At 66.0% G+C, this 17876-nt stretch overlaps 52 non-coding genes across 52 annotated transcripts; all 52 read left to right on the top strand.

The window, feature by feature from the left end:
• The first annotated feature begins 189 nt into the window (after positions 1 to 189).
• LOC146422163 (5S ribosomal RNA) lies at positions 190 to 308 on the top strand. The gene has a single exon (XR_014848291.1). It is a non-coding gene; the product is annotated as a 5S ribosomal RNA (ribosomal RNA).
• A 220-nt stretch (positions 309 to 528) lies between these two features.
• Positions 529 to 647, top strand: LOC146422162 (5S ribosomal RNA). Its single transcript, XR_014848307.1, has one exon. It is a non-coding gene; the product is annotated as a 5S ribosomal RNA (ribosomal RNA).
• Positions 648 to 867: 220 nt separating this feature from the next.
• Positions 868 to 986, top strand: LOC146422161 (5S ribosomal RNA). The gene has a single exon (XR_014848250.1). It is a non-coding gene; the product is annotated as a 5S ribosomal RNA (ribosomal RNA).
• A 220-nt stretch (positions 987 to 1206) lies between these two features.
• Positions 1207 to 1325, top strand: LOC146422160 (5S ribosomal RNA). Its single transcript, XR_014848236.1, has one exon. It is a non-coding gene; the product is annotated as a 5S ribosomal RNA (ribosomal RNA).
• A 220-nt stretch (positions 1326 to 1545) lies between these two features.
• LOC146422159 (5S ribosomal RNA) lies at positions 1546 to 1664 on the top strand. The gene has a single exon (XR_014848256.1). It is a non-coding gene; the product is annotated as a 5S ribosomal RNA (ribosomal RNA).
• Positions 1665 to 1884: 220 nt separating this feature from the next.
• Positions 1885 to 2003, top strand: LOC146422158 (5S ribosomal RNA). The gene has a single exon (XR_014848306.1). It is a non-coding gene; the product is annotated as a 5S ribosomal RNA (ribosomal RNA).
• Positions 2004 to 2223: 220 nt separating this feature from the next.
• Positions 2224 to 2342, top strand: LOC146422157 (5S ribosomal RNA). The gene has a single exon (XR_014848231.1). It is a non-coding gene; the product is annotated as a 5S ribosomal RNA (ribosomal RNA).
• A 220-nt stretch (positions 2343 to 2562) lies between these two features.
• Positions 2563 to 2681, top strand: LOC146422156 (5S ribosomal RNA). The gene has a single exon (XR_014848280.1). It is a non-coding gene; the product is annotated as a 5S ribosomal RNA (ribosomal RNA).
• A 220-nt stretch (positions 2682 to 2901) lies between these two features.
• Positions 2902 to 3020, top strand: LOC146422155 (5S ribosomal RNA). Its single transcript, XR_014848226.1, has one exon. It is a non-coding gene; the product is annotated as a 5S ribosomal RNA (ribosomal RNA).
• A 220-nt stretch (positions 3021 to 3240) lies between these two features.
• On the top strand, positions 3241 to 3359 carry LOC146422154 (5S ribosomal RNA). Its single transcript, XR_014848305.1, has one exon. It is a non-coding gene; the product is annotated as a 5S ribosomal RNA (ribosomal RNA).
• A 220-nt stretch (positions 3360 to 3579) lies between these two features.
• Positions 3580 to 3698, top strand: LOC146422153 (5S ribosomal RNA). Its single transcript, XR_014848242.1, has one exon. It is a non-coding gene; the product is annotated as a 5S ribosomal RNA (ribosomal RNA).
• Positions 3699 to 3918: 220 nt separating this feature from the next.
• LOC146422152 (5S ribosomal RNA) lies at positions 3919 to 4037 on the top strand. The gene has a single exon (XR_014848267.1). It is a non-coding gene; the product is annotated as a 5S ribosomal RNA (ribosomal RNA).
• Positions 4038 to 4259: 222 nt separating this feature from the next.
• Positions 4260 to 4378, top strand: LOC146422151 (5S ribosomal RNA). Its single transcript, XR_014848262.1, has one exon. It is a non-coding gene; the product is annotated as a 5S ribosomal RNA (ribosomal RNA).
• Positions 4379 to 4598: 220 nt separating this feature from the next.
• On the top strand, positions 4599 to 4717 carry LOC146422150 (5S ribosomal RNA). The gene has a single exon (XR_014848304.1). It is a non-coding gene; the product is annotated as a 5S ribosomal RNA (ribosomal RNA).
• Positions 4718 to 4937: 220 nt separating this feature from the next.
• LOC146422149 (5S ribosomal RNA) lies at positions 4938 to 5056 on the top strand. Its single transcript, XR_014848303.1, has one exon. It is a non-coding gene; the product is annotated as a 5S ribosomal RNA (ribosomal RNA).
• Positions 5057 to 5276: 220 nt separating this feature from the next.
• Positions 5277 to 5395, top strand: LOC146422148 (5S ribosomal RNA). The gene has a single exon (XR_014848301.1). It is a non-coding gene; the product is annotated as a 5S ribosomal RNA (ribosomal RNA).
• Positions 5396 to 5615: 220 nt separating this feature from the next.
• Positions 5616 to 5734, top strand: LOC146422147 (5S ribosomal RNA). The gene has a single exon (XR_014848253.1). It is a non-coding gene; the product is annotated as a 5S ribosomal RNA (ribosomal RNA).
• A 220-nt stretch (positions 5735 to 5954) lies between these two features.
• Positions 5955 to 6073, top strand: LOC146422146 (5S ribosomal RNA). The gene has a single exon (XR_014848300.1). It is a non-coding gene; the product is annotated as a 5S ribosomal RNA (ribosomal RNA).
• Positions 6074 to 6293: 220 nt separating this feature from the next.
• LOC146422145 (5S ribosomal RNA) lies at positions 6294 to 6412 on the top strand. Its single transcript, XR_014848246.1, has one exon. It is a non-coding gene; the product is annotated as a 5S ribosomal RNA (ribosomal RNA).
• Positions 6413 to 6632: 220 nt separating this feature from the next.
• LOC146422144 (5S ribosomal RNA) lies at positions 6633 to 6751 on the top strand. Its single transcript, XR_014848230.1, has one exon. It is a non-coding gene; the product is annotated as a 5S ribosomal RNA (ribosomal RNA).
• Positions 6752 to 6971: 220 nt separating this feature from the next.
• On the top strand, positions 6972 to 7090 carry LOC146422143 (5S ribosomal RNA). The gene has a single exon (XR_014848249.1). It is a non-coding gene; the product is annotated as a 5S ribosomal RNA (ribosomal RNA).
• A 220-nt stretch (positions 7091 to 7310) lies between these two features.
• Positions 7311 to 7429, top strand: LOC146422142 (5S ribosomal RNA). The gene has a single exon (XR_014848299.1). It is a non-coding gene; the product is annotated as a 5S ribosomal RNA (ribosomal RNA).
• Positions 7430 to 7649: 220 nt separating this feature from the next.
• LOC146422141 (5S ribosomal RNA) lies at positions 7650 to 7768 on the top strand. The gene has a single exon (XR_014848298.1). It is a non-coding gene; the product is annotated as a 5S ribosomal RNA (ribosomal RNA).
• Positions 7769 to 7988: 220 nt separating this feature from the next.
• LOC146422140 (5S ribosomal RNA) lies at positions 7989 to 8107 on the top strand. The gene has a single exon (XR_014848297.1). It is a non-coding gene; the product is annotated as a 5S ribosomal RNA (ribosomal RNA).
• A 220-nt stretch (positions 8108 to 8327) lies between these two features.
• Positions 8328 to 8446, top strand: LOC146422139 (5S ribosomal RNA). Its single transcript, XR_014848296.1, has one exon. It is a non-coding gene; the product is annotated as a 5S ribosomal RNA (ribosomal RNA).
• Positions 8447 to 8666: 220 nt separating this feature from the next.
• LOC146422138 (5S ribosomal RNA) lies at positions 8667 to 8785 on the top strand. The gene has a single exon (XR_014848295.1). It is a non-coding gene; the product is annotated as a 5S ribosomal RNA (ribosomal RNA).
• Positions 8786 to 9005: 220 nt separating this feature from the next.
• LOC146422137 (5S ribosomal RNA) lies at positions 9006 to 9124 on the top strand. The gene has a single exon (XR_014848294.1). It is a non-coding gene; the product is annotated as a 5S ribosomal RNA (ribosomal RNA).
• A 211-nt stretch (positions 9125 to 9335) lies between these two features.
• LOC146422136 (5S ribosomal RNA) lies at positions 9336 to 9454 on the top strand. Its single transcript, XR_014848293.1, has one exon. It is a non-coding gene; the product is annotated as a 5S ribosomal RNA (ribosomal RNA).
• Positions 9455 to 9674: 220 nt separating this feature from the next.
• On the top strand, positions 9675 to 9793 carry LOC146422135 (5S ribosomal RNA). Its single transcript, XR_014848292.1, has one exon. It is a non-coding gene; the product is annotated as a 5S ribosomal RNA (ribosomal RNA).
• Positions 9794 to 10013: 220 nt separating this feature from the next.
• LOC146422134 (5S ribosomal RNA) lies at positions 10014 to 10132 on the top strand. The gene has a single exon (XR_014848290.1). It is a non-coding gene; the product is annotated as a 5S ribosomal RNA (ribosomal RNA).
• A 220-nt stretch (positions 10133 to 10352) lies between these two features.
• Positions 10353 to 10471, top strand: LOC146422133 (5S ribosomal RNA). Its single transcript, XR_014848289.1, has one exon. It is a non-coding gene; the product is annotated as a 5S ribosomal RNA (ribosomal RNA).
• A 220-nt stretch (positions 10472 to 10691) lies between these two features.
• On the top strand, positions 10692 to 10810 carry LOC146422132 (5S ribosomal RNA). The gene has a single exon (XR_014848288.1). It is a non-coding gene; the product is annotated as a 5S ribosomal RNA (ribosomal RNA).
• Positions 10811 to 11030: 220 nt separating this feature from the next.
• Positions 11031 to 11149, top strand: LOC146422131 (5S ribosomal RNA). Its single transcript, XR_014848254.1, has one exon. It is a non-coding gene; the product is annotated as a 5S ribosomal RNA (ribosomal RNA).
• Positions 11150 to 11369: 220 nt separating this feature from the next.
• Positions 11370 to 11488, top strand: LOC146422130 (5S ribosomal RNA). Its single transcript, XR_014848261.1, has one exon. It is a non-coding gene; the product is annotated as a 5S ribosomal RNA (ribosomal RNA).
• Positions 11489 to 11708: 220 nt separating this feature from the next.
• On the top strand, positions 11709 to 11827 carry LOC146422129 (5S ribosomal RNA). Its single transcript, XR_014848287.1, has one exon. It is a non-coding gene; the product is annotated as a 5S ribosomal RNA (ribosomal RNA).
• A 220-nt stretch (positions 11828 to 12047) lies between these two features.
• Positions 12048 to 12166, top strand: LOC146422128 (5S ribosomal RNA). Its single transcript, XR_014848286.1, has one exon. It is a non-coding gene; the product is annotated as a 5S ribosomal RNA (ribosomal RNA).
• A 220-nt stretch (positions 12167 to 12386) lies between these two features.
• On the top strand, positions 12387 to 12505 carry LOC146422127 (5S ribosomal RNA). The gene has a single exon (XR_014848285.1). It is a non-coding gene; the product is annotated as a 5S ribosomal RNA (ribosomal RNA).
• A 220-nt stretch (positions 12506 to 12725) lies between these two features.
• On the top strand, positions 12726 to 12844 carry LOC146422126 (5S ribosomal RNA). The gene has a single exon (XR_014848284.1). It is a non-coding gene; the product is annotated as a 5S ribosomal RNA (ribosomal RNA).
• Positions 12845 to 13064: 220 nt separating this feature from the next.
• Positions 13065 to 13183, top strand: LOC146422125 (5S ribosomal RNA). The gene has a single exon (XR_014848283.1). It is a non-coding gene; the product is annotated as a 5S ribosomal RNA (ribosomal RNA).
• Positions 13184 to 13403: 220 nt separating this feature from the next.
• On the top strand, positions 13404 to 13522 carry LOC146422124 (5S ribosomal RNA). The gene has a single exon (XR_014848282.1). It is a non-coding gene; the product is annotated as a 5S ribosomal RNA (ribosomal RNA).
• Positions 13523 to 13742: 220 nt separating this feature from the next.
• On the top strand, positions 13743 to 13861 carry LOC146422123 (5S ribosomal RNA). Its single transcript, XR_014848281.1, has one exon. It is a non-coding gene; the product is annotated as a 5S ribosomal RNA (ribosomal RNA).
• Positions 13862 to 14081: 220 nt separating this feature from the next.
• On the top strand, positions 14082 to 14200 carry LOC146422122 (5S ribosomal RNA). Its single transcript, XR_014848279.1, has one exon. It is a non-coding gene; the product is annotated as a 5S ribosomal RNA (ribosomal RNA).
• Positions 14201 to 14420: 220 nt separating this feature from the next.
• On the top strand, positions 14421 to 14539 carry LOC146422121 (5S ribosomal RNA). The gene has a single exon (XR_014848278.1). It is a non-coding gene; the product is annotated as a 5S ribosomal RNA (ribosomal RNA).
• A 220-nt stretch (positions 14540 to 14759) lies between these two features.
• LOC146422120 (5S ribosomal RNA) lies at positions 14760 to 14878 on the top strand. The gene has a single exon (XR_014848277.1). It is a non-coding gene; the product is annotated as a 5S ribosomal RNA (ribosomal RNA).
• Positions 14879 to 15098: 220 nt separating this feature from the next.
• Positions 15099 to 15217, top strand: LOC146422119 (5S ribosomal RNA). The gene has a single exon (XR_014848276.1). It is a non-coding gene; the product is annotated as a 5S ribosomal RNA (ribosomal RNA).
• A 220-nt stretch (positions 15218 to 15437) lies between these two features.
• On the top strand, positions 15438 to 15556 carry LOC146422118 (5S ribosomal RNA). Its single transcript, XR_014848275.1, has one exon. It is a non-coding gene; the product is annotated as a 5S ribosomal RNA (ribosomal RNA).
• Positions 15557 to 15776: 220 nt separating this feature from the next.
• Positions 15777 to 15895, top strand: LOC146422117 (5S ribosomal RNA). Its single transcript, XR_014848274.1, has one exon. It is a non-coding gene; the product is annotated as a 5S ribosomal RNA (ribosomal RNA).
• A 220-nt stretch (positions 15896 to 16115) lies between these two features.
• LOC146422116 (5S ribosomal RNA) lies at positions 16116 to 16234 on the top strand. The gene has a single exon (XR_014848266.1). It is a non-coding gene; the product is annotated as a 5S ribosomal RNA (ribosomal RNA).
• Positions 16235 to 16454: 220 nt separating this feature from the next.
• Positions 16455 to 16573, top strand: LOC146422115 (5S ribosomal RNA). Its single transcript, XR_014848255.1, has one exon. It is a non-coding gene; the product is annotated as a 5S ribosomal RNA (ribosomal RNA).
• Positions 16574 to 16793: 220 nt separating this feature from the next.
• LOC146422114 (5S ribosomal RNA) lies at positions 16794 to 16912 on the top strand. The gene has a single exon (XR_014848244.1). It is a non-coding gene; the product is annotated as a 5S ribosomal RNA (ribosomal RNA).
• A 220-nt stretch (positions 16913 to 17132) lies between these two features.
• Positions 17133 to 17251, top strand: LOC146422113 (5S ribosomal RNA). Its single transcript, XR_014848232.1, has one exon. It is a non-coding gene; the product is annotated as a 5S ribosomal RNA (ribosomal RNA).
• A 220-nt stretch (positions 17252 to 17471) lies between these two features.
• On the top strand, positions 17472 to 17590 carry LOC146422112 (5S ribosomal RNA). The gene has a single exon (XR_014848313.1). It is a non-coding gene; the product is annotated as a 5S ribosomal RNA (ribosomal RNA).
• The last annotated feature ends 286 nt before the right edge of the window (positions 17591 to 17876 follow it).

Here is a 17876-nt window from a genome sequence, read left to right as displayed (position 1 = left end):
GGCGCCTCGTTTTTTATCGGGCGGCAGCATCGAGGGGCAGGAGGACGCCAGATCCCGCGAGCCGAGCGGTCCTCGGGCACTCGGGTCTCGGGCAGCCGGGGCGACTGGCCGGTGGGCCTGTGACGCTGCGGGACGTGGCGGGGAGGTTGCCTCTGCACGCTGAAGAGCGGTGATCTGGGGCTCAGGGGTGCCTACGGCCATACCACCCTGAGAACGCCCGATCTCATCTGATCTCGGAAGCTAAGCAGGGTCGGGCCCGGTTAGTACTTGGATGGGAGACCGCCTGGGAATACCGGGTGCTGTAGGCCCTTTTTGCAGCACGCTGGCCCCTGGGGACCGGGCGCCTCGTTTTTTATCGGGCCGCAGCATCGAGGGGCAGGAGGACGCCAGAGCCCGTGAGCCGAGTGGTCCTCGGGCAGTAGGGTCGCGGGCAGCCCAGGCGACCGGCCGGTGGGCCTGTGGCGCTGCGGGACGTGGCAGGGAGGTTGCCTCTGCACACTGAAGAGCGGTGATCTGGGGCTCAGGGGTGCCTACGGCCATACCACCCTGAGAACGCCCGATCTCGTCTGATCTCGGAAGCTAAGCAGGGTCGGGCCCGGTTAGTACTTGGATGGGAGACCGCCTGGGAATACCGGGTGCTGTAGGCCCTTTTTGCAGCACGCTGGCCCCTGGGGACTGGGCGCCTCATTTTTCATTGGGCGGCAGCATCGAGGGGCAGGAGGACGCCAGAGCCCGCGAGCCGAGTGGTCGTTGGGCACTCGGGTCTCGGGCAGCCCAGGCGACCGGCCAGTGGGCCTGTGACGCTGCGGGACGTGGCGGGGAGGTTGCCTCTGCACGCTGAAGGGCGGTGATGTGGAGCTCTTGGCTGCCTACGGCCATACCACCCTGAGAACGCCCGATCTCGTCTGATCTCGGAAGCTAAGCCGGGTCGGGCCCGGTTAGTACTTGGATGGGAGACCGCCCGGGAATACCGGGTGCTGTAGGCCTTTCTTGCAGCACGCTGGCCCCAGGGGACCGGGCGCCTCGTTTTTTATCGGGCGGCAGCATCGAGGGGCAGGAGGACGCCAGATCCCGCGAGCCGAGTGGTCCTCGGGCACTCGGGTCTCGGGCAGCCCAGGCGACCGGCCGGTGTGCCTGTAACGCTGCGGGACGTGGCGGGGAGGTTGCCGCTGCACGCTGAAGAGCGGTGATGTGGAGCTCTTGGCTGCCTACGGCCGTACCACCCTGAGAACGCCCGATCTCATCTGATCTCGGAAGCTAAGCAGGGTCGGGCCCGGTTAGTACTTGGATGGGAGACCGCCTGGGAATACCGGGTGCTGTAGGCCTTTTTTGCAGCACGCTGGCCCCAGGGGACCGGGCGCCTCGTTTTTTATCGGGCCGCAGCATTGAGGGGCAGGAGGGCTCTAGACCTTGTGAGCCGCGTGGCCGTTGGGCAGTCGGGTGGCTTGCAGCCCTTGTGGCCATCTGGTGAAACCGTGGCTCTGCGGGGCACGGCACGGAGGCTGCCACTGCGCGCTGGAGAGCGGTCCTCTGGGTCTCTGGGTTGCCTACGGCCATACCACTCTGAGAATGCCCGATCTCGTCTGATCTCGGAAGCTAAGCAGGGTCGGGCCCGGTTAGTACTTGGATGGGAGACTGCCTGGGAATACCGGGTGCTGTAGGCCGTTTTTGCAGCACGTTGGCCCCTGGGGACTGGGCGCCTCGTTTTTTATCGGGCGGCAGCATCGAGGGGCAGGAGGACGCCAGATCCCGCGAGCCGAGCGGTCCTCGGGCACTCGGGTCTCGGGCAGCCGGGGCGACTGGCCGGTGGGCCTGTGACGCTGCGGGACGTGGCGGGGAGGTTGCCTCTGCACGCTGAAGAGCGGTGATGTGGAGCTCTTGGCTGCCTACGGCCATACCACCCTGAGAACGCCCGATCTCGTCTGATCTCGGAAGCTAAGCAGGGTCGGGCCCGGTTAGTACTTGGATGGGAGACCGCCTGGGAATACCGGGTGCTGTAGGCCTTTTTTGCAGCACGCTGGCCCCAGGGGACCGGGCGCCTCGTTTTTTATTGGGCGGCAGCATCGAGGGGCAGGAGGACGCCAGATCCCGCGAGCCGAGCAGTCCTCGGGGACTTGGGTCTCGGGCAGCCGGGGCGACTGGCCGGTGGGCCTGTGACGCTGCGGGACGTGGCTGGGAGGTTGCCGCTGCATGCTGAAGGGTGGTGATGTGGAGATCTTGGCTGCCTACGGCCATACCACCCTGAGAACGCCCGATCTCGTCTGATCTCGGAAGCTAAGCAGGGTCGGGCCCGGTTAGTACTTGGATGGGAGACCGCCTGGGAATACCGGGTGCTGTAGGCTCTTTTTGCAGCACGTTGGCCCCTGGGGACTGGGCACCTCGTTTTTTATCGGGCGGCAGCATCGAGGGGCAGGAGGACGCCAGAGCCCGTGAGCCGAGTGGTCCTCAGGCAGTAGGGACGCGGGCAGCCCAGGCGACCGGCCAGTGGGCCTGTAACGCTGTGGGACGTGGCGGGGAGGTTGCCTCTGCACGCTGAAGAGCAGTGATCTGGGGCTCAGGGGTGCCTACGGCCATACCACCCTGAGAACGCCCGATCTCATCTGATCTCGGAAGCTAAGCAGGGTCGGGCCCGGTTAGTACTTGGATGGGAGACCGCCTGGGAATACCGGGTGCTGTAGGCCGTTTTTGCAGCACGTTGGCCCCTGGGGACTGGGCGCCTCGTTTTTTATCGGGCGGCAGCATCGAGGGGCAGGAGGACGCCAGATCCCGCGAGCCGAGCGGTCCTCGGGCACTCGGGTCTCGGGCAGCCGGGGCGACTGGCCGGTGGGCCTGTGACGCTGCGGGACGTGGCGGGGAGGTTGCCTCTGCACGCTGAAGAGCGGTGATCTGGGGCTCAGGGGTGCCTACGGCCATACCACCCTGAGAACGCCCGATCTCATCTGATCTCGGAAGCTAAGCAGGGTCGGGCCCGGTTAGTACTTGGATGGGAGACCGCCTGGGAATACCGGGTGCTGTAGGCCCTTTTTGCAGCACGCTGGCCCCTGGGGACCGGGCGCCTCGTTTTTTATCGGGCCGCAGCATCGAGGGGCAGGAGGACGCCAGAGCCCGTGAGCCGAGTGGTCCTCGGGCAGTAGGGTCGCGGGCAGCCCAGGCGACCGGCCGGTGGGCCTGTGGCGCTGCGGGACGTGGCAGGGAGGTTGCCTCTGCACACTGAAGAGCGGTGATCTGGGGCTCAGGGGTGCCTACGGCCATACCACCCTGAGAACGCCCGATCTCGTCTGATCTCGGAAGCTAAGCAGGGTCGGGCCCGGTTAGTACTTGGATGGGAGACCGCCTGGGAATACCGGGTGCTGTAGGCCCTTTTTGCAGCACGCTGGCCCCTGGGGACTGGGCGCCTCATTTTTCATTGGGCGGCAGCATCGAGGGGCAGGAGGACGCCAGAGCCCGCGAGCCGAGTGGTCCTCGGGCACTCGGGTCTCGGGCAGCCCAGGCGACCGGCCGGTGGGCCTGTGACGCTGCGGGACGTGGCGGGGAGGTTGCCTCTGCACGCTGAAGGGCGGTGATGTGGAGCTCTTGGCTGCCTACGGCCATACCACCCTGAGAACGCCCGATCTCGTCTGATCTCGGAAGCTAAGCCGGGTCGGGCCCGGTTAGTACTTGGATGGGAGACCGCCTGGGAATACCGGGTGCTGTAGGCCTTTCTTGCAGCACGCTGGCCCCAGGGGACCGGGCGCCTCGTTTTTTATCGGGCCGCAGCATTGAGGGGCAGGAGGGCTCTAGACCTTGTGAGCCGCGTGGCCGTTGGGCAGTAGGGTGGCTTGCAGCCCTTGTGGCCATCTGGTGAAACCGTGGCTCTGCGGGGCACGGCACGGAGGCTGCCACTGCGCGCTGGAGAGCGGTCCTCTGGGTCTCTGGGTTGCCTACGGCCATACCACTCTGAGAATGCCCGATCTCGTCTGATCTCGGAAGCTAAGCAGGGTCGGGCCCGGTTAGTACTTGGATGGGAGACTGCCTGGGAATACCGGGTGCTGTAGGATGTTTTTTCGGCAAGCTGTCCCCTGGGGGCCGGGCGTCTCGTTTTATATCGGGCAGAAGCATTGAGGGGCACCAGAGGGTTCTAGAGCTTGTGAGCCGAGGAGCCTTTGGGCAGTATGGTCGCGGGCAGCCAATGTGGCTGTCCGGTGGAACCGTGGCTCTGTGGGGCAGGGCACGGAGGCTGCCACTGCGCGCTGAAGAGCGGTGCTCTGGGTCTCTGGGTTGCCTACGGCCATACCACTCTGAGAATGCCCGATCTCGTCTGATCTCGGAAGCTAAGCAGGGTCGGGCCCGGTTAGTACTTGGATGGGAGACTGCCTGGGAATACCGGGTGCTGTAGGCTCTTTTTGCAGCACGTTGGCCCCTGGGGACTGGGCACCTCGTTTTTTATCGGGCGGCAGCATCGAGGGGCAGGAGGACGCCAGAGCCCGTGAGCCGAGTGGTCCTCTGGCAGTAGGGACGCGGGCAGCCCAGGCGACCGGCCGGTGGGCCTGTGGCGCTGCGGGACGTGGCGGGGAGGTTGCCTCTGAGCGCTGAAGAGCGGTGATCTGGGGCTCAGGAGTGCCTACGGCCATACCACCCTGAGAACGCCCGATCTCGTCTGATCTCGGAAGCTAAGCAGGGTCGGGCCCGGTTAGTACTTGGATGGGAGACCGCCTGGGAATACCGGGTGCTGTAGGCCCTTTTTGCAGCACGCTGGCCCCTGGGGACTGGGCGCCTCGTTTTTTATCGGGCGGCAGCATCGAGGGGCAGGAGGACGCCAGAGCCCGTGAGCCGAGTGGTCCTCGGGCACTCGGGTCTCGGGCAGCCCGGGCGACTGGCTGGTAGGCCTGTAACGCTGCGGGACGTGGCGGGGAGGTTGCCTCTGCACGCTGAAGAGCGGTGATCTGGGGCTCAGGGGTGCCTACGGCCATACCACCCTGAGAACGCCCGATCTCGTCTGATCTCGGAAGCTAAGCAGGGTCGGGCCCGGTTAGTACTTGGATGGGAGACCGCCTGGGAATACCGGGTGCTGTAGGCCCTTTTTGCAGCACGCTGGCCCCTGGGGACCGGGCGCCTCGTTTTTTATTGGGCGGCAGCATCGAGGGGCAGGAGGACGCCAGAGCCCGTGAGCCGAGTGGTCCTCGGGCAGTAGGGACGCGGGCAGCCCAGGCGACCGGCCGGTGGGCCTGTGGCGCTGCGGGACGTGGCGGGGAGGTTGCCTCTGAGCGCTGAAGAGCGGTGATCTGGGGCTCAGGAGTGCCTACGGCCATACCACCCTGAGAACGCCCGATCTCGTCTGATCTCGGAAGCTAAGCAGGGTCGGGCCCGGTTAGTACTTGGATGGGAGACCGCCTGGGAATACCGGGTGCTGTAGGCCGTTTTTGCAGCACGCTGGCCCCTGGGGACTGGGCGCCTCATTTTTTATTGGGCGGCAGCATCGAGGGGCAGGAGGACGCCAGAGCCCGTGAGCCGAGTGGTCCTCGGGCACTCGGGTCTCGGGCAGCCCGGGCAACTGGCTGGTAGGCCTGTAACGCTGCGGGACGTGGCGGGGAGGTTGCCTCTGCACGCTGAAGAGCGGTGATCTGGGGCTCAGGGGTGCCTACGGCCATACCACCCTGAGAACGCCCGATGTCATCTGATCTCGGAAGCTAAGCAGGGTCGGGCCCGGTTAGTACTTGGATGGGAGACCGCCTGGGAATACCGGGTGCTGTAGGCCTTTTTTGCAGCACGCTGGCCCCAGGGGACCGGGCGCCTCGTTTTTTATTGGGCGGCAGCATCGAGGGGCAGGAGGACGCCAGATCCCGCGAGCCGAGCAGTCCTCGGGGACTCGGGTCTCGGGCAGCCGGGGCGACTGGCCGGTGGGCCTGTGACGCTGCGGGACGTGGCTGGGAGGTTGCCGCTGCACGCTGAAGGGTGGTGATGTGGAGCTCTTGGCTGCCTACGGCCATACCACCCTGAGAACGCCCGATCTCGTCTGATCTCGGAAGCTAAGCAGGGTCGGGCCCGGTTAGTACTTGGATGGGAGACCGCCTGGGAATACCGGGTGCTGTAGGCCTTTTTTGCAGCACGCTGGCCCCAGGGGACCGGGCGCCTCGTTTTTTATCGGGCCGCAGCATTGAGGGGCAGGAGGGCTCTAGACCTTGTGAGCCGCGTGGCCGTTGGGCAGTAGGGTGGCTTGCAGCCCTTGTGGCCATCTGGTGAAACCGTGGCTCTGCGGGGCACGGCACGGAGGCTGCCACTGCGCGCTGGAGAGCGGTCCTCTGGGTCTCTGGGTTGCCTACGGCCATACCACTCTGAGAATGCCCGATCTCGTCTGATCTCGGAAGCTAAGCAGGGTCGGGCCCGGTTAGTACTTGGATGGGAGACCGCCTGGGAATACCGGGTGCTGTAGGCCCTTTTTGCAGCACGCTGGCCCCTGGGGACTGGGCGCCTCGTTTTTTATTGGGCGGCAGCATCGAGGGGCAGGAGGACGCCAGAGCCCGCGAGCCGAGTGGTCGTCGGGCACTCGGGTCTCGGGCAGCCCTGGCGACCGGCCGGTGTGCCTGTAACGCTGCGGGACGTGGCGGGGAGGTTGCCTCTGCACGCTGAAGAGCGGTGATCTGGGGCTCAGGGGTGCCTACGGCCATACCACCCTGAGAACGCCCGATCTCGTCTGATCTCGGAAGCTAAGCAGGGTCGGGCCCGGTTAGTACTTGGATGGGAGACCGCCTGGGAATACCGGGTGCTGTAGGCTCTTTTTGCAGCACGTTGGCCCCTGGGGACTGGGCGCCTCGTTTTTTATCGGGCGGCAGCATCGAGGGGCAGGAGGACGCCAGAGCCCGTGAGCCGAGTGGTCCTCAGGCAGTAGGGACGCGGGCAGCCCAGGCGACCGGCCAGTGGGCCTGTAACGCTGTGGGACGTGGCGGGGAGGTTGCCTCTGAGCGCTGAAGAGCGGTGATCTGGGGCTCAGGGGTGCCTACGGCCATACCACCCTGAGAACGCCCGATCTCGTCTGATCTCGGAAGCTGAGCAGGGTCGGGCCCGGTTAGTACTTGGATGGGAGACCGCCTGGGAATACCGGGTGCTGTAGGCCCTTTTTGCAGCACGCTGGCCCCTGGGGACCGGGCGCCTCGTTTTTTATCGGGCCGCAGCATCGAGGGGCAGGAGGACGCCAGATCCCGCGAGCCGAGCGGTCCTCGGGCACTCGGGTCTCAGGCAGCCCGGGCGACTGGCTGGTAGGCCTGTAACGCTGCGGGACGTGGCGGGGAGGTTGCCTCTGCACGCTGAATAGCGGTGATCTGGGGCTCAGGAGTGCCTACGGCCATACCACCCTGAGAACGCCCGATCTCGTCTGATCTCGGAAGCTAAGCAGGGTCGGGCCCGGTTAGTACTTGGATGGGAGACCGCCTGGGAATACCGGGTGCTGTAGGCCCTTTTTGCAGCACGCTGGCCCCTGGGGACTGGGCGCCTCGTTTTTTATTGGGCGGCAGCATCGAGGGGCAGGAGGACGCCAGAGCCCGTGAGCCGAGTGGTCCTCGGGCACTCGGGTCTCGGGCAGCCCGGGCGACTGGCTGGTAGGCCTGTAACGCTGCGGGACGTGGCGGGGAGGTTGCCTCTGCACGCTGAAGAGCGGTGATCTGGGGCTCAGGAGTGCCTACGGCCATACCACCCTGAGAACGCCCGATCTCGTCTGATCTCGGAAGCTAAGCAGGGTCGGGCCCGGTTAGTACTTGGATGGGAGACCGCCTGGGAATACCGGGTGCTGTAGGCCCTTTTTGCAGCACGCTGGCCCCTGGGGACTGGGCGCCTCGTTTTTTATTGGGCGGCAGCATCGAGGGGCAGGAGGACGCCAGAGCCCGTGAGCCGAGTGGTCCTCGGGCACTCGGGTCTCGGGCAGCCCGGGCGACTGGCTGGTAGGCCTGTAACGCTGCGGGACGTGGCGGGGAGGTTGCCTCTGCACGCTGAAGAGCGGTGATCTGGGGCTCAGGAGTGCCTACGGCCATACCACCCTGAGAACGCCCGATCTCGTCTGATCTCGGAAGCTAAGCAGGGTCGGGCCCGGTTAGTACTTGGATGGGAGACCGCCTGGGAATACCGGGTGCTGTAGGCCCTTTTTGCAGCACGCTGGCCCCTGGGGACTGGGCGCCTCGTTTTTTATTGGGCGGCAGCATCGAGGGGCAGGAGGACGCCAGAGCCCGTGAGCCGAGTGGTCCTCGGGCACTCGGGTCTCGGGCAGCCCAGGCGACCGGCCGGTGGGCCTGTAACGCTGCGGGACGTGGCGGGGAGGTTGCCTCTGCACGCTGAAGAGCGGTGATCTGGGGCTCAGGGGTGCCTACGGCCATACCACCCTGAGAACGCCCGATCTCGTCTGATCTCGGAAGCTAAGCAGGGTCGGGCCCGGTTAGTACTTGGATGGGAGACCGCCTGGGAATACCGGGTGCTGTAGGCCCTTTTTGCAGCACGCTGGCCCCTGGGGACTGGGCGCCTCGTTTTTTATTGGGCGGCAGCATCGAGGGGCAGGAGGACGCCAGAGCCCGTGAGCCGAGTGGTCCTCGGGCACTCGGGTCTCGGGCAGCCCGGGCGACTGGCTGGTAGGCCTGTAACGCTGCGGGACGTGGCGGGGAGGTTGCCTCTGCACGCTGAAGAGCGGTGATCTGGGGCTCAGGAGTGCCTACGGCCATACCACCCTGAGAACGCCCGATCTCGTCTGATCTCGGAAGCTAAGCAGGGTCGGGCCCGGTTAGTACTTGGATGGGAGACCGCCTGGGAATACCGGGTGCTGTAGGCCCTTTTTGCAGCACGCTGGCCCCTGGGGACTGGGCGCCTCGTTTTTTATCGGGCGGCAGCATCGAGGGGCAGGAGGACGCCAGAGCCCGTGAGCCGAGTGGTCCTCGGGCAGTAGGGACGCGGGCAGCCCAGGCGACCGGCCGGTGGGCCTGTGGCGCTGCGGGACGTGGCGGGGAGGTTGCCTCTGCACGCTGAAGAGCGGTGATCTGGGGCTCAGGGGTGCCTACGGCCATACCACCCTGAGAACGCCCGATCTCGTCTGATCTCGGAAGCTAAGCAGGGTCGGGCCCGGTTAGTACTTGGATGGGAGACCGCCTGGGAATACCGGGTGCTGTAGGCCCTTTTGCAGCACGCTGGCCCCTGGGGACTGGGCGCCTCGTTTTATTGGGCAGCAGCATCGAGGGGAGGAGGACGCCAGAGCCCGTGAGCCGAGTGGTCCTCGGGCACTGGTCGCGGGCAGCCCAGGCGACTGGCTGGCAGGCCTGGAACGCTGCGGACGGGCGGGAGGTTGCCTCTGCACGCTGAAGAGCGGTGATCTGGGGCTCAGGGGTGCCTACGGCCATACCACCCTGAGAACGCCCGATCTCGTCTGATCTCGGAAGCTAAGCAGGGTCGGGCCCGGTTAGTACTTGGATGGGAGACCGCCTGGGAATACCGGGTGCTGTAGGCCCTTTTTGCAGCACGCTGGCCCCTGGGGACTGGGCGCCTCGTTTTTTATTGGGCGGCAGCATCGAGGGGAAGGAGGACGCCAGAGCCCGTGAGCCGAGTGGTCCTCGGGCACTCGGGTCTCGGGCAGCCCGGGCGACTGGCTGGTAGGCCTGTAACGCTGCGGGACGTGGCGGGGAGGTTGCCTCTGCACGCTGAAGAGCGGTGATCTGGGGCTCAGGAGTGCCTACGGCCATACCACCCTGAGAACGCCCGATCTCGTCTGATCTCGGAAGCTAAGCAGGGTCGGGCCCGGTTAGTACTTGGATGGGAGACCGCCTGGGAATACCGGGTGCTGTAGGCCCTTTTTGCAGCACGCTGGCCCCTGGGGACTGGGCGCCTCATTTTTTATTGGGCGGCAGCATCGAGGGGAAGGAGGACGCCAGAGCCCGCGAGCCGAGTGGTCCTCGGGCACTCGGGTCTCGGGCAGCCCAGGCGACCGGCCGGTGTGCCGGTAACGCTGCGGGACGTGGCGGGGAGGTTGCCTCTGCACGCTGAAGAGCGGTGATCTGGGGCTCAGGGGTGCCTACGGCCATACCACCCTGAGAACGCCCGATCTCGTCTGATCTCGGAAGCTAAGCAGGGTCGGGCCCGGTTAGTACTTGGATGGGAGACCGCCTGGGAATACCGGGTGCTGTAGGCCCTTTTTGCAGCACGCTGGCCCCTGGGGAATGGGCGCCTCGTTTTTTATTGGGCGGCAGCATCGAGGGGCAGGAGGACGCCAGAGCCCGTGAGCCGAGTGGTCCTCGGGCAGTAGGGACGCGGGCAGCCCGGGCGACTGGCTGGTAGGCCTGTAACGCTGCGGGACGTGGCGGGGAGGTTGCCTCTGCACGCTGAAGAGCGGTGATCTGGGGCTCAGGAGTGCCTACGGCCATACCACCCTGAGAACGCCCGATCTCGTCTGATCTCGGAAGCTAAGCAGGGTCGGGCCCGGTTAGTACTTGGATGGGAGACCGCCTGGGAATACCGGGTGCTGTAGGCCCTTTTTGCAGCACGCTGGCCCCTGGGGACTGGGCGCCTCATTTTTCATTGGGCGGCAGCATCGAGGGGCAGGAGGACGCCAGAGCCCGCGAGCCGAGTGGTCCTCGGGCACTTGGGTCTCGGGCAGCCCAGGCGACCGGCCGGTGTGCCTGTAACGCTGCGGGACGTGGCGGGGAGGTTGCCTCTGCACGCTGAAGAGCGGTGATCTGGGGCTCAGGGGTGCCTACGGCCATACCACCCTGAGAACGCCCGATCTCGTCTGATCTCGGAAGCTAAGCAGGGTCGGGCCCGGTTAGTACTTGGATGGGAGACCGCCTGGGAATACCGGGTGCTGTAGGCCCTTTTTGCAGCACGCTGGCCCCTGGGGACTGGGCGCCTCGTTTTTTATTGGGCGGCAGCATCAAGGGGAAGGAGGACGCCAGAGCCCGTGAGCCGAGTGGTCCTCGGGCACTCGGGTCTCGGGCAGCCCAGGCTACTGGCTGGTAGGCCTGTAACGCTGCGGGACGCGGCGGGGAGGTTGCCTCTGCACGCTGAAGAGCGGTGATCTGGGGCTCAGGAGTGCCTACGGCCATACCACCCTGAGAACGCCCGATCTCGTCTGATCTCGGAAGCTAAGCAGGGTCGGGCCCGGTTAGTACTTGGATGGGAGACTGCCTGGGAATACCGGGTGCTGTAGGATGTTTTTTCGGCAAGCTGTCCCCTGGGGGCCGGGCGTCTCGTTTTATATCGGGCAGAAGCATCAGGGCACCAGAGGGTTCTAGAGCTTGTGAGCCGAGGAGCCTTTGGGCAGTATGGTCGCGGGCAGCCAATGTGGCTGTCCGGTGGAACCGTGGCTCTGTGGGGCAGGGCACGGAGGCTGCCACTGCGCGCTGGAGAGCGGTGCTCTGGGTCTCTGGGTTGCCTACGGCCATACCACTCTGAGAATGCCCGATCTCGTCTGATCTCGGAAGCTAAGCAGGGTCGGGCCCGGTTAGTACTTGGATGGGAGACTGCCTGGGAATACCGGGTGCTGTAGGCTCTTTTTGCAGCACGTTGGCCCCTGGGGACTGGGCGCCTCGTTTTTTATCGGGCGGCAGCATCGAGGGGCAGGAGGACGCCAGAGCCCGTGAGCCGAGTGGTCCTCTGGCAGTAGGGACGCGGGCAGCCCAGGCGACCGGCCGGTGGGCCTGTGGCGCTGCGGGACGTGGCGGGGAGGTTGCCTCTGAGCGCTGAAGAGCGGTGATCTGGGGCTCAGGAGTGCCTACGGCCATACCACCCTGAGAACGCCCGATCTCGTCTGATCTCGGAAGCTAAGCAGGGTCGGGCCCGGTTAGTACTTGGATGGGAGACCGCCTGGGAATACCGGGTGCTGTAGGCCCTTTTTGCAGCACGCTGGCCCCTGGGGACTGGGCGCCTCGTTTTTTATTGGGCGGCAGCATCGAGGGGCAGGAGGACGCCAGAGCCCGTGAGCCGAGTGGTCCTCGGGCACTCGGGTCTCGGGCAGCCCGGGCGACTGGCTGGTAGGCCTGTAACGCTGCGGGACGTGGCGGGGAGGTTGCCTCTGCACGCTGAAGAGCGGTGATCTGGGGCTCAGGAGTGCCTACGGCCATACCACCCTGAGAACGCCCGATCTCGTCTGATCTCGGAAGCTAAGCAGGGTCGGGCCCGGTTAGTACTTGGATGGGAGACCGCCTGGGAATACCGGGTGCTGTAGGCCCTTTTTGCAGCACGCTGGCCCCTGGGGACTGGGCGCCTCGTTTTTTATCGGGCGGCAGCATCGAGGGGCAGGAGGACGCCAGAGCCCGTGAGCCGAGTGGTCCTCGGGCAGTAGGGACGCGGGCAGCCCAGGCGACCGGCCGGTGGGCCTGTGGCGCTGCGGGACGTGGCGGGGAGGTTGCCTCTGAGCGCTGAAGAGCGGTGATCTGGGGCTCAGGAGTGCCTACGGCCATACCACCCTGAGAACGCCCGATCTCGTCTGATCTCGGAAGCTAAGCAGGGTCGGGCCCGGTTAGTACTTGGATGGGAGACCGCCTGGGAATACCGGGTGCTGTAGGCCCTTTTTGCAGCACGCTGGCCCCTGGGGACTGGGCGCCTCGTTTTTTATTGGGCGGCAGCATCGAGGGGCAGGAGGACGCCAGAGCCCGTGAGCCGAGTGGTCCTCGGGCACTCGGGTCTCGGGCAGCCCGGGCGACTGGCTGGTAGGCCTGTAACGCTGCGGGACGTGGCGGGGAGGTTGCCTCTGCACGCTGAAGAGCGGTGATCTGGGGCTCAGGAGTGCCTACGGCCATACCACCCTGAGAACGCCCGATCTCGTCTGATCTCGGAAGCTAAGCAGGGTCGGGCCCGGTTAGTACTTGGATGGGAGACCGCCTGGGAATACCGGGTGCTGTAGGCCCTTTTTGCAGCACGCTGGCCCCTGGGGACTGGGCGCCTCGTTTTTTATTGGGCGGCAGCATCGAGGGGCAGGAGGACGCCAGAGCCCGTGAGCCGAGTGGTCCTCGGGCACTCGGGTCTCGGGCAGCCCGGGCGACTGGCTGGTAGGCCTGTAACGCTGCGGGACGTGGCGGGGAGGTTGCCTCTGCACGCTGAAGAGCGGTGATCTGGGGCTCAGGAGTGCCTACGGCCATACCACCCTGAGAACGCCCGATCTCGTCTGATCTCGGAAGCTAAGCAGGGTCGGGCCCGGTTAGTACTTGGATGGGAGACCGCCTGGGAATACCGGGTGCTGTAGGCCCTTTTTGCAGCACGCTGGCCCCTGGGGACTGGGCGCCTCGTTTTTTATTGGGCGGCAGCATCGAGGGGCAGGAGGACGCCAGAGCCCGTGAGCCGAGTGGTCCTCGGGCAGTAGGGACGCGGGCAGCCCAGGCGACCGGCCGGTGGGCCTGTGGCGCTGCGGGACGTGGCGGGGAGGTTGCCTCTGAGCGCTGAAGAGCGGTGATCTGGGGCTCAGGAGTGCCTACGGCCATACCACCCTGAGAACGCCCGATCTCGTCTGATCTCGGAAGCTAAGCAGGGTCGGGCCCGGTTAGTACTTGGATGGGAGACCGCCTGGGAATACCGGGTGCTGTAGGCCCTTTTTGCAGCACGCTGGCCCCTGGGGACTGGGCGCCTCGTTTTTTATTGGGCGGCAGCATCGAGGGGCAGGAGGACGCCAGAGCCCGTGAGCCGAGTGGTCCTCGGGCACTCGGGTCTCGGGCAGCCCGGGCGACTGGCTGGTAGGCCTGTAACGCTGCGGGACGTGGCGGGGAGGTTGCCTCTGCACGCTGAAGAGCGGTGATCTGGGGCTCAGGAGTGCCTACGGCCATACCACCCTGAGAACGCCCGATCTCGTCTGATCTCGGAAGCTAAGCAGGGTCGGGCCCGGTTAGTACTTGGATGGGAGACCGCCTGGGAATACCGGGTGCTGTAGGCCCTTTTTGCAGCACGCTGGCCCCTGGGGACTGGGCGCCTCGTTTTTTATCGGGCGGCAGCATCGAGGGGCAGGAGGACGCCAGAGCCCGTGAGCCGAGTGGTCCTCTGGCAGTAGGGACGCGGGCAGCCCAGGCGACCGGCCGGTGGGCCTGTGGCGCTGCGGGACGTGGCGGGGAGGTTGCCTCTGAGCGCTGAAGAGCGGTGATCTGGGGCTCAGGAGTGCCTACGGCCATACCACCCTGAGAACGCCCGATCTCGTCTGATCTCGGAAGCTAAGCAGGGTCGGGCCCGGTTAGTACTTGGATGGGAGACCGCCTGGGAATACCGGGTGCTGTAGGCCCTTTTTGCAGCACGCTGGCCCCTGGGGACTGGGCGCCTCGTTTTTTATTGGGCGGCAGCATCGAGGGGCAGGAGGACGCCAGAGCCCGTGAGCCGAGTGGTCCTCGGGCAGTAGGGACGCGGGCAGCCCAGGCGACCGGCCGGTGGGCCTGTGGCGCTGCGGGACGTGGCGGGGAGGTTGCCTCTGAGCGCTGAAGAGCGGTGATCTGGGGCTCAGGAGTGCCTACGGCCATACCACCCTGAGAACGCCCGATCTCGTCTGATCTCGGAAGCTAAGCAGGGTCGGGCCCGGTTAGTACTTGGATGGGAGACCGCCTGGGAATACCGGGTGCTGTAGGCCCTTTTTGCAGCACGCTGGCCCCTGGGGACTGGGCGCCTCGTTTTTTATTGGGCGGCAGCATCGAGGGGCAGGAGGACGCCAGAGCCCGTGAGCCGAGTGGTCCTCGGGCACTCGGGTCTCGGGCAGCCCAGGCGACCGGCCGGTGTGCCTGTAACGCTGCGGGACGTGGCGGGGAGGTTGCCTCTGCACGCTGAAGAGCGGTGATCTGGGGCTCAGGGGTGCCTACGGCCATACCACCCTGAGAACGCCCGATCTCGTCTGATCTCGGAAGCTAAGCAGGGTCGGGCCCGGTTAGTACTTGGATGGGAGACCGCCTGGGAATACCGGGTGCTGTAGGCCCTTTTTGCAGCACGCTGGCCCCTGGGGAATGGGCGCCTCGTTTTTTATTGGGCGGCAGCATCGAGGGGCAGGAGGACGCCAGAGCCCGTGAGCCGAGTGGTCCTCGGGCACTCGGGTCTCGGGCAGCCCGGGCGACTGGCTGGTAGGCCTGTAACGCTGCGGGACGTGGCGGGGAGGTTGCCTCTGCACGCTGAAGAGCGGTGATCTGGGGCTCAGGAGTGCCTACGGCCATACCACCCTGAGAACGCCCGATCTCGTCTGATCTCGGAAGCTAAGCAGGGTCGGGCCCGGTTAGTACTTGGATGGGAGACCGCCTGGGAATACCGGGTGCTGTAGGCCCTTTTTGCAGCACGCTGGCCCCTGGGGACTGGGCGCCTCGTTTTTTATTGGGCGGCAGCATCGAGGGGCAGGAGGACGCCAGAGCCCGTGAGCCGAGTGGTCCTCGGGCACTCGGGTCTCGGGCAGCCCAGGCGACTGGCTGGTAGGCCTGTAACGCTGCGGGACGTGGCGGGGAGGTTGCCTCTGCACGCTGAAGAGCGGTGATCTGGGGCTCAGGAGTGCCTACGGCCATACCACCCTGAGAACGCCCGATCTCGTCTGATCTCGGAAGCTAAGCAGGGTCGGGCCCGGTTAGTACTTGGATGGGAGACCGCCTGGGAATACCGGGTGCTGTAGGCCCTTTTTGCAGCACGCTGGCCCCTGGGGACCGGGCGCCTCGTTTTTTATTGGGCGGCAGCATCGAGGGGAAGGAGGACGCCAGAGCCCGTGAGCCGAGTGGTCGTCGGGCACTCGGGTCTCGGGCAGCCCGGGCGACTGGCTGGTAGGCCTGTAACGCTGCGGGACGTGGCGGGGAGGTTGCCTCTGAGCGCTGAAGAGCGGTGATCTGGGGCTCAGGAGTGCCTACGGCCATACCACCCTGAGAACGCCCGATCTCGTCTGATCTCGGAAGCTAAGCAGGGTCGGGCCCGGTTAGTACTTGGATGGGAGACCGCCTGGGAATACCGGGTGCTGTAGGCCCTTTTTGCAGCACGCTGGCCCCTGGGGAATGGGCGCCTCGTTTTTTATTGGGCGGCAGCATCGAGGGGCAGGAGGACGCCAGAGCCCGTGAGCCGAGTGGTCCTCGGGCACTCGGGTCTCGGGCAGCCCGGGCGACTGGCTGGTAGGCCTGTAACGCTGCGGGACGTGGCGGGGAGGTTGCCTCTGCACGCTGAAGAGCGGTGATCTGGGGCTCAGGAGTGCCTACGGCCATACCACCCTGAGAACGCCCGATCTCGTCTGATCTCGGAAGCTAAGCAGGGTCGGGCCCGGTTAGTACTTGGATGGGAGACCGCCTGGGAATACCGGGTGCTGTAGGCCCTTTTTGCAGCACGCTGGCCCCTGGGGACCGGGCGCCTCGTTTTTTATTGGGCGGCAGCATCGAGGGGCAGGAGGACGCCAGAGCCCGTGAGCCGAGTGGTCCTCGGGCAGTAGGGACGCGGGCAGCCCAGGCGACCGGCCGGTGGGCCTGTGGCGCTGCGGGACGTGGCGGGGAGGTTGCCTCTGCACGCTGAAGAGCGGTGATCTGGGGCTCAGGAGTGCCTACGGCCATACCACCCTGAGAACGCCCGATCTCGTCTGATCTCGGAAGCTAAGCAGGGTCGGGCCCGGTTAGTACTTGGATGGGAGACCGCCTGGGAATACCGGGTGCTGTAGGCCCTTTTTGCAGCACGCTGGCCCCTGGGGACTGGGCGCCTCGTTTTTTATTGGGCGGCAGCATCGAGGGGCAGGAGGACGCCAGAGCCCGTGAGCCGAGTGGTCCTCGGGCACTCGGGTCTCGGGCAGCCCAGGCGACCGGCCGGTGTGCCTGTAACGCTGCGGGACGTGGCGGGGAGGTTGCCTCTGCACGCTGAAGAGCGGTGATCTGGGGCTCAGGAGTGCCTACGGCCATACCACCCTGAGAACGCCCGATCTCGTCTGATCTCGGAAGCTAAGCAGGGTCGGGCCCGGTTAGTACTTGGATGGGAGACCGCCTGGGAATACCGGGTGCTGTAGGCCCTTTTTGCAGCACGCTGGCCCCTGGGGACTGGGCGCCTCATTTTTCATTGGGCGGCAGCATCGAGGGGCAGGAGGACGCCAGAGCCCGCGAGCCGAGTGGTCCTCGGGCACTCGGGTCTCGGGCAGCCCAGGCGACCGGCCGGTGTGCCTGTAACGCTGCGGGACGTGGCGGGGAGGTTGCCTCTGCACGCTGAAGAGCGGTGATCTGGGGCTCAGGGGTGCCTACGGCCATACCACCCTGAGAACGCCCGATCTCGTCTGATCTCGGAAGCTAAGCAGGGTCGGGCCCGGTTAGTACTTGGATGGGAGACCGCCTGGGAATACCGGGTGCTGTAGGCCCTTTTTGCAGCACGCTGGCCCCTGGGGAATGGGCGCCTCGTTTTTTATTGGGCGGCAGCATCGAGGGGCAGGAGGACGCCAGAGCCCGTGAGCCGAGTGGTCCTCGGGCACTCGGGTCTCGGGCAGCCCGGGCGACTGGCTGGTAGGCCTGTAACGCTGCGGGACGTGGCGGGGAGGTTGCCTCTGCACGCTGAAGAGCGGTGATCTGGGGCTCAGGAGTGCCTACGGCCATACCACCCTGAGAACGCCCGATCTCGTCTGATCTCGGAAGCTAAGCAGGGTCGGGCCCGGTTAGTACTTGGATGGGAGACCGCCTGGGAATACCGGGTGCTGTAGGCCCTTTTTGCAGCACGCTGGCCCCTGGGGACCGGGCGCCTCGTTTTTTATCGGGCGGCAGCATCGAGGGGCAGGAGGACGCCAGAGCCCTTGAGCCGAGTGGTCCTCGGGCAGTAGGGTCGCGGGCAGCCCAGGCGACCGGCTGGTAGGCCTGTGGCGCGGCGGGACGTGGCGGGGAGGTTGCCTCTGCACGCTGAAGAGCGGTGATCTGGGGCTCAGGAGTGCCTACGGCCATACCACCCTGAGAACGCCCGATCTCGTCTGATTTTGGAAGCTAAGCAGGGTCGGG

Source organism: Lichenostomus cassidix, unplaced genomic scaffold, assembly GCF_008360975.1.
Source record: "Lichenostomus cassidix isolate B80296 unplaced genomic scaffold, HeHo_3.0 HiC_scaffold_618, whole genome shotgun sequence".
Classification (NCBI taxonomy): Eukaryota; Metazoa; Chordata; class Aves; order Passeriformes; family Meliphagidae; genus Lichenostomus; species Lichenostomus cassidix.
This window is presented reverse-complemented; position numbering and strand designations above follow the sequence as displayed.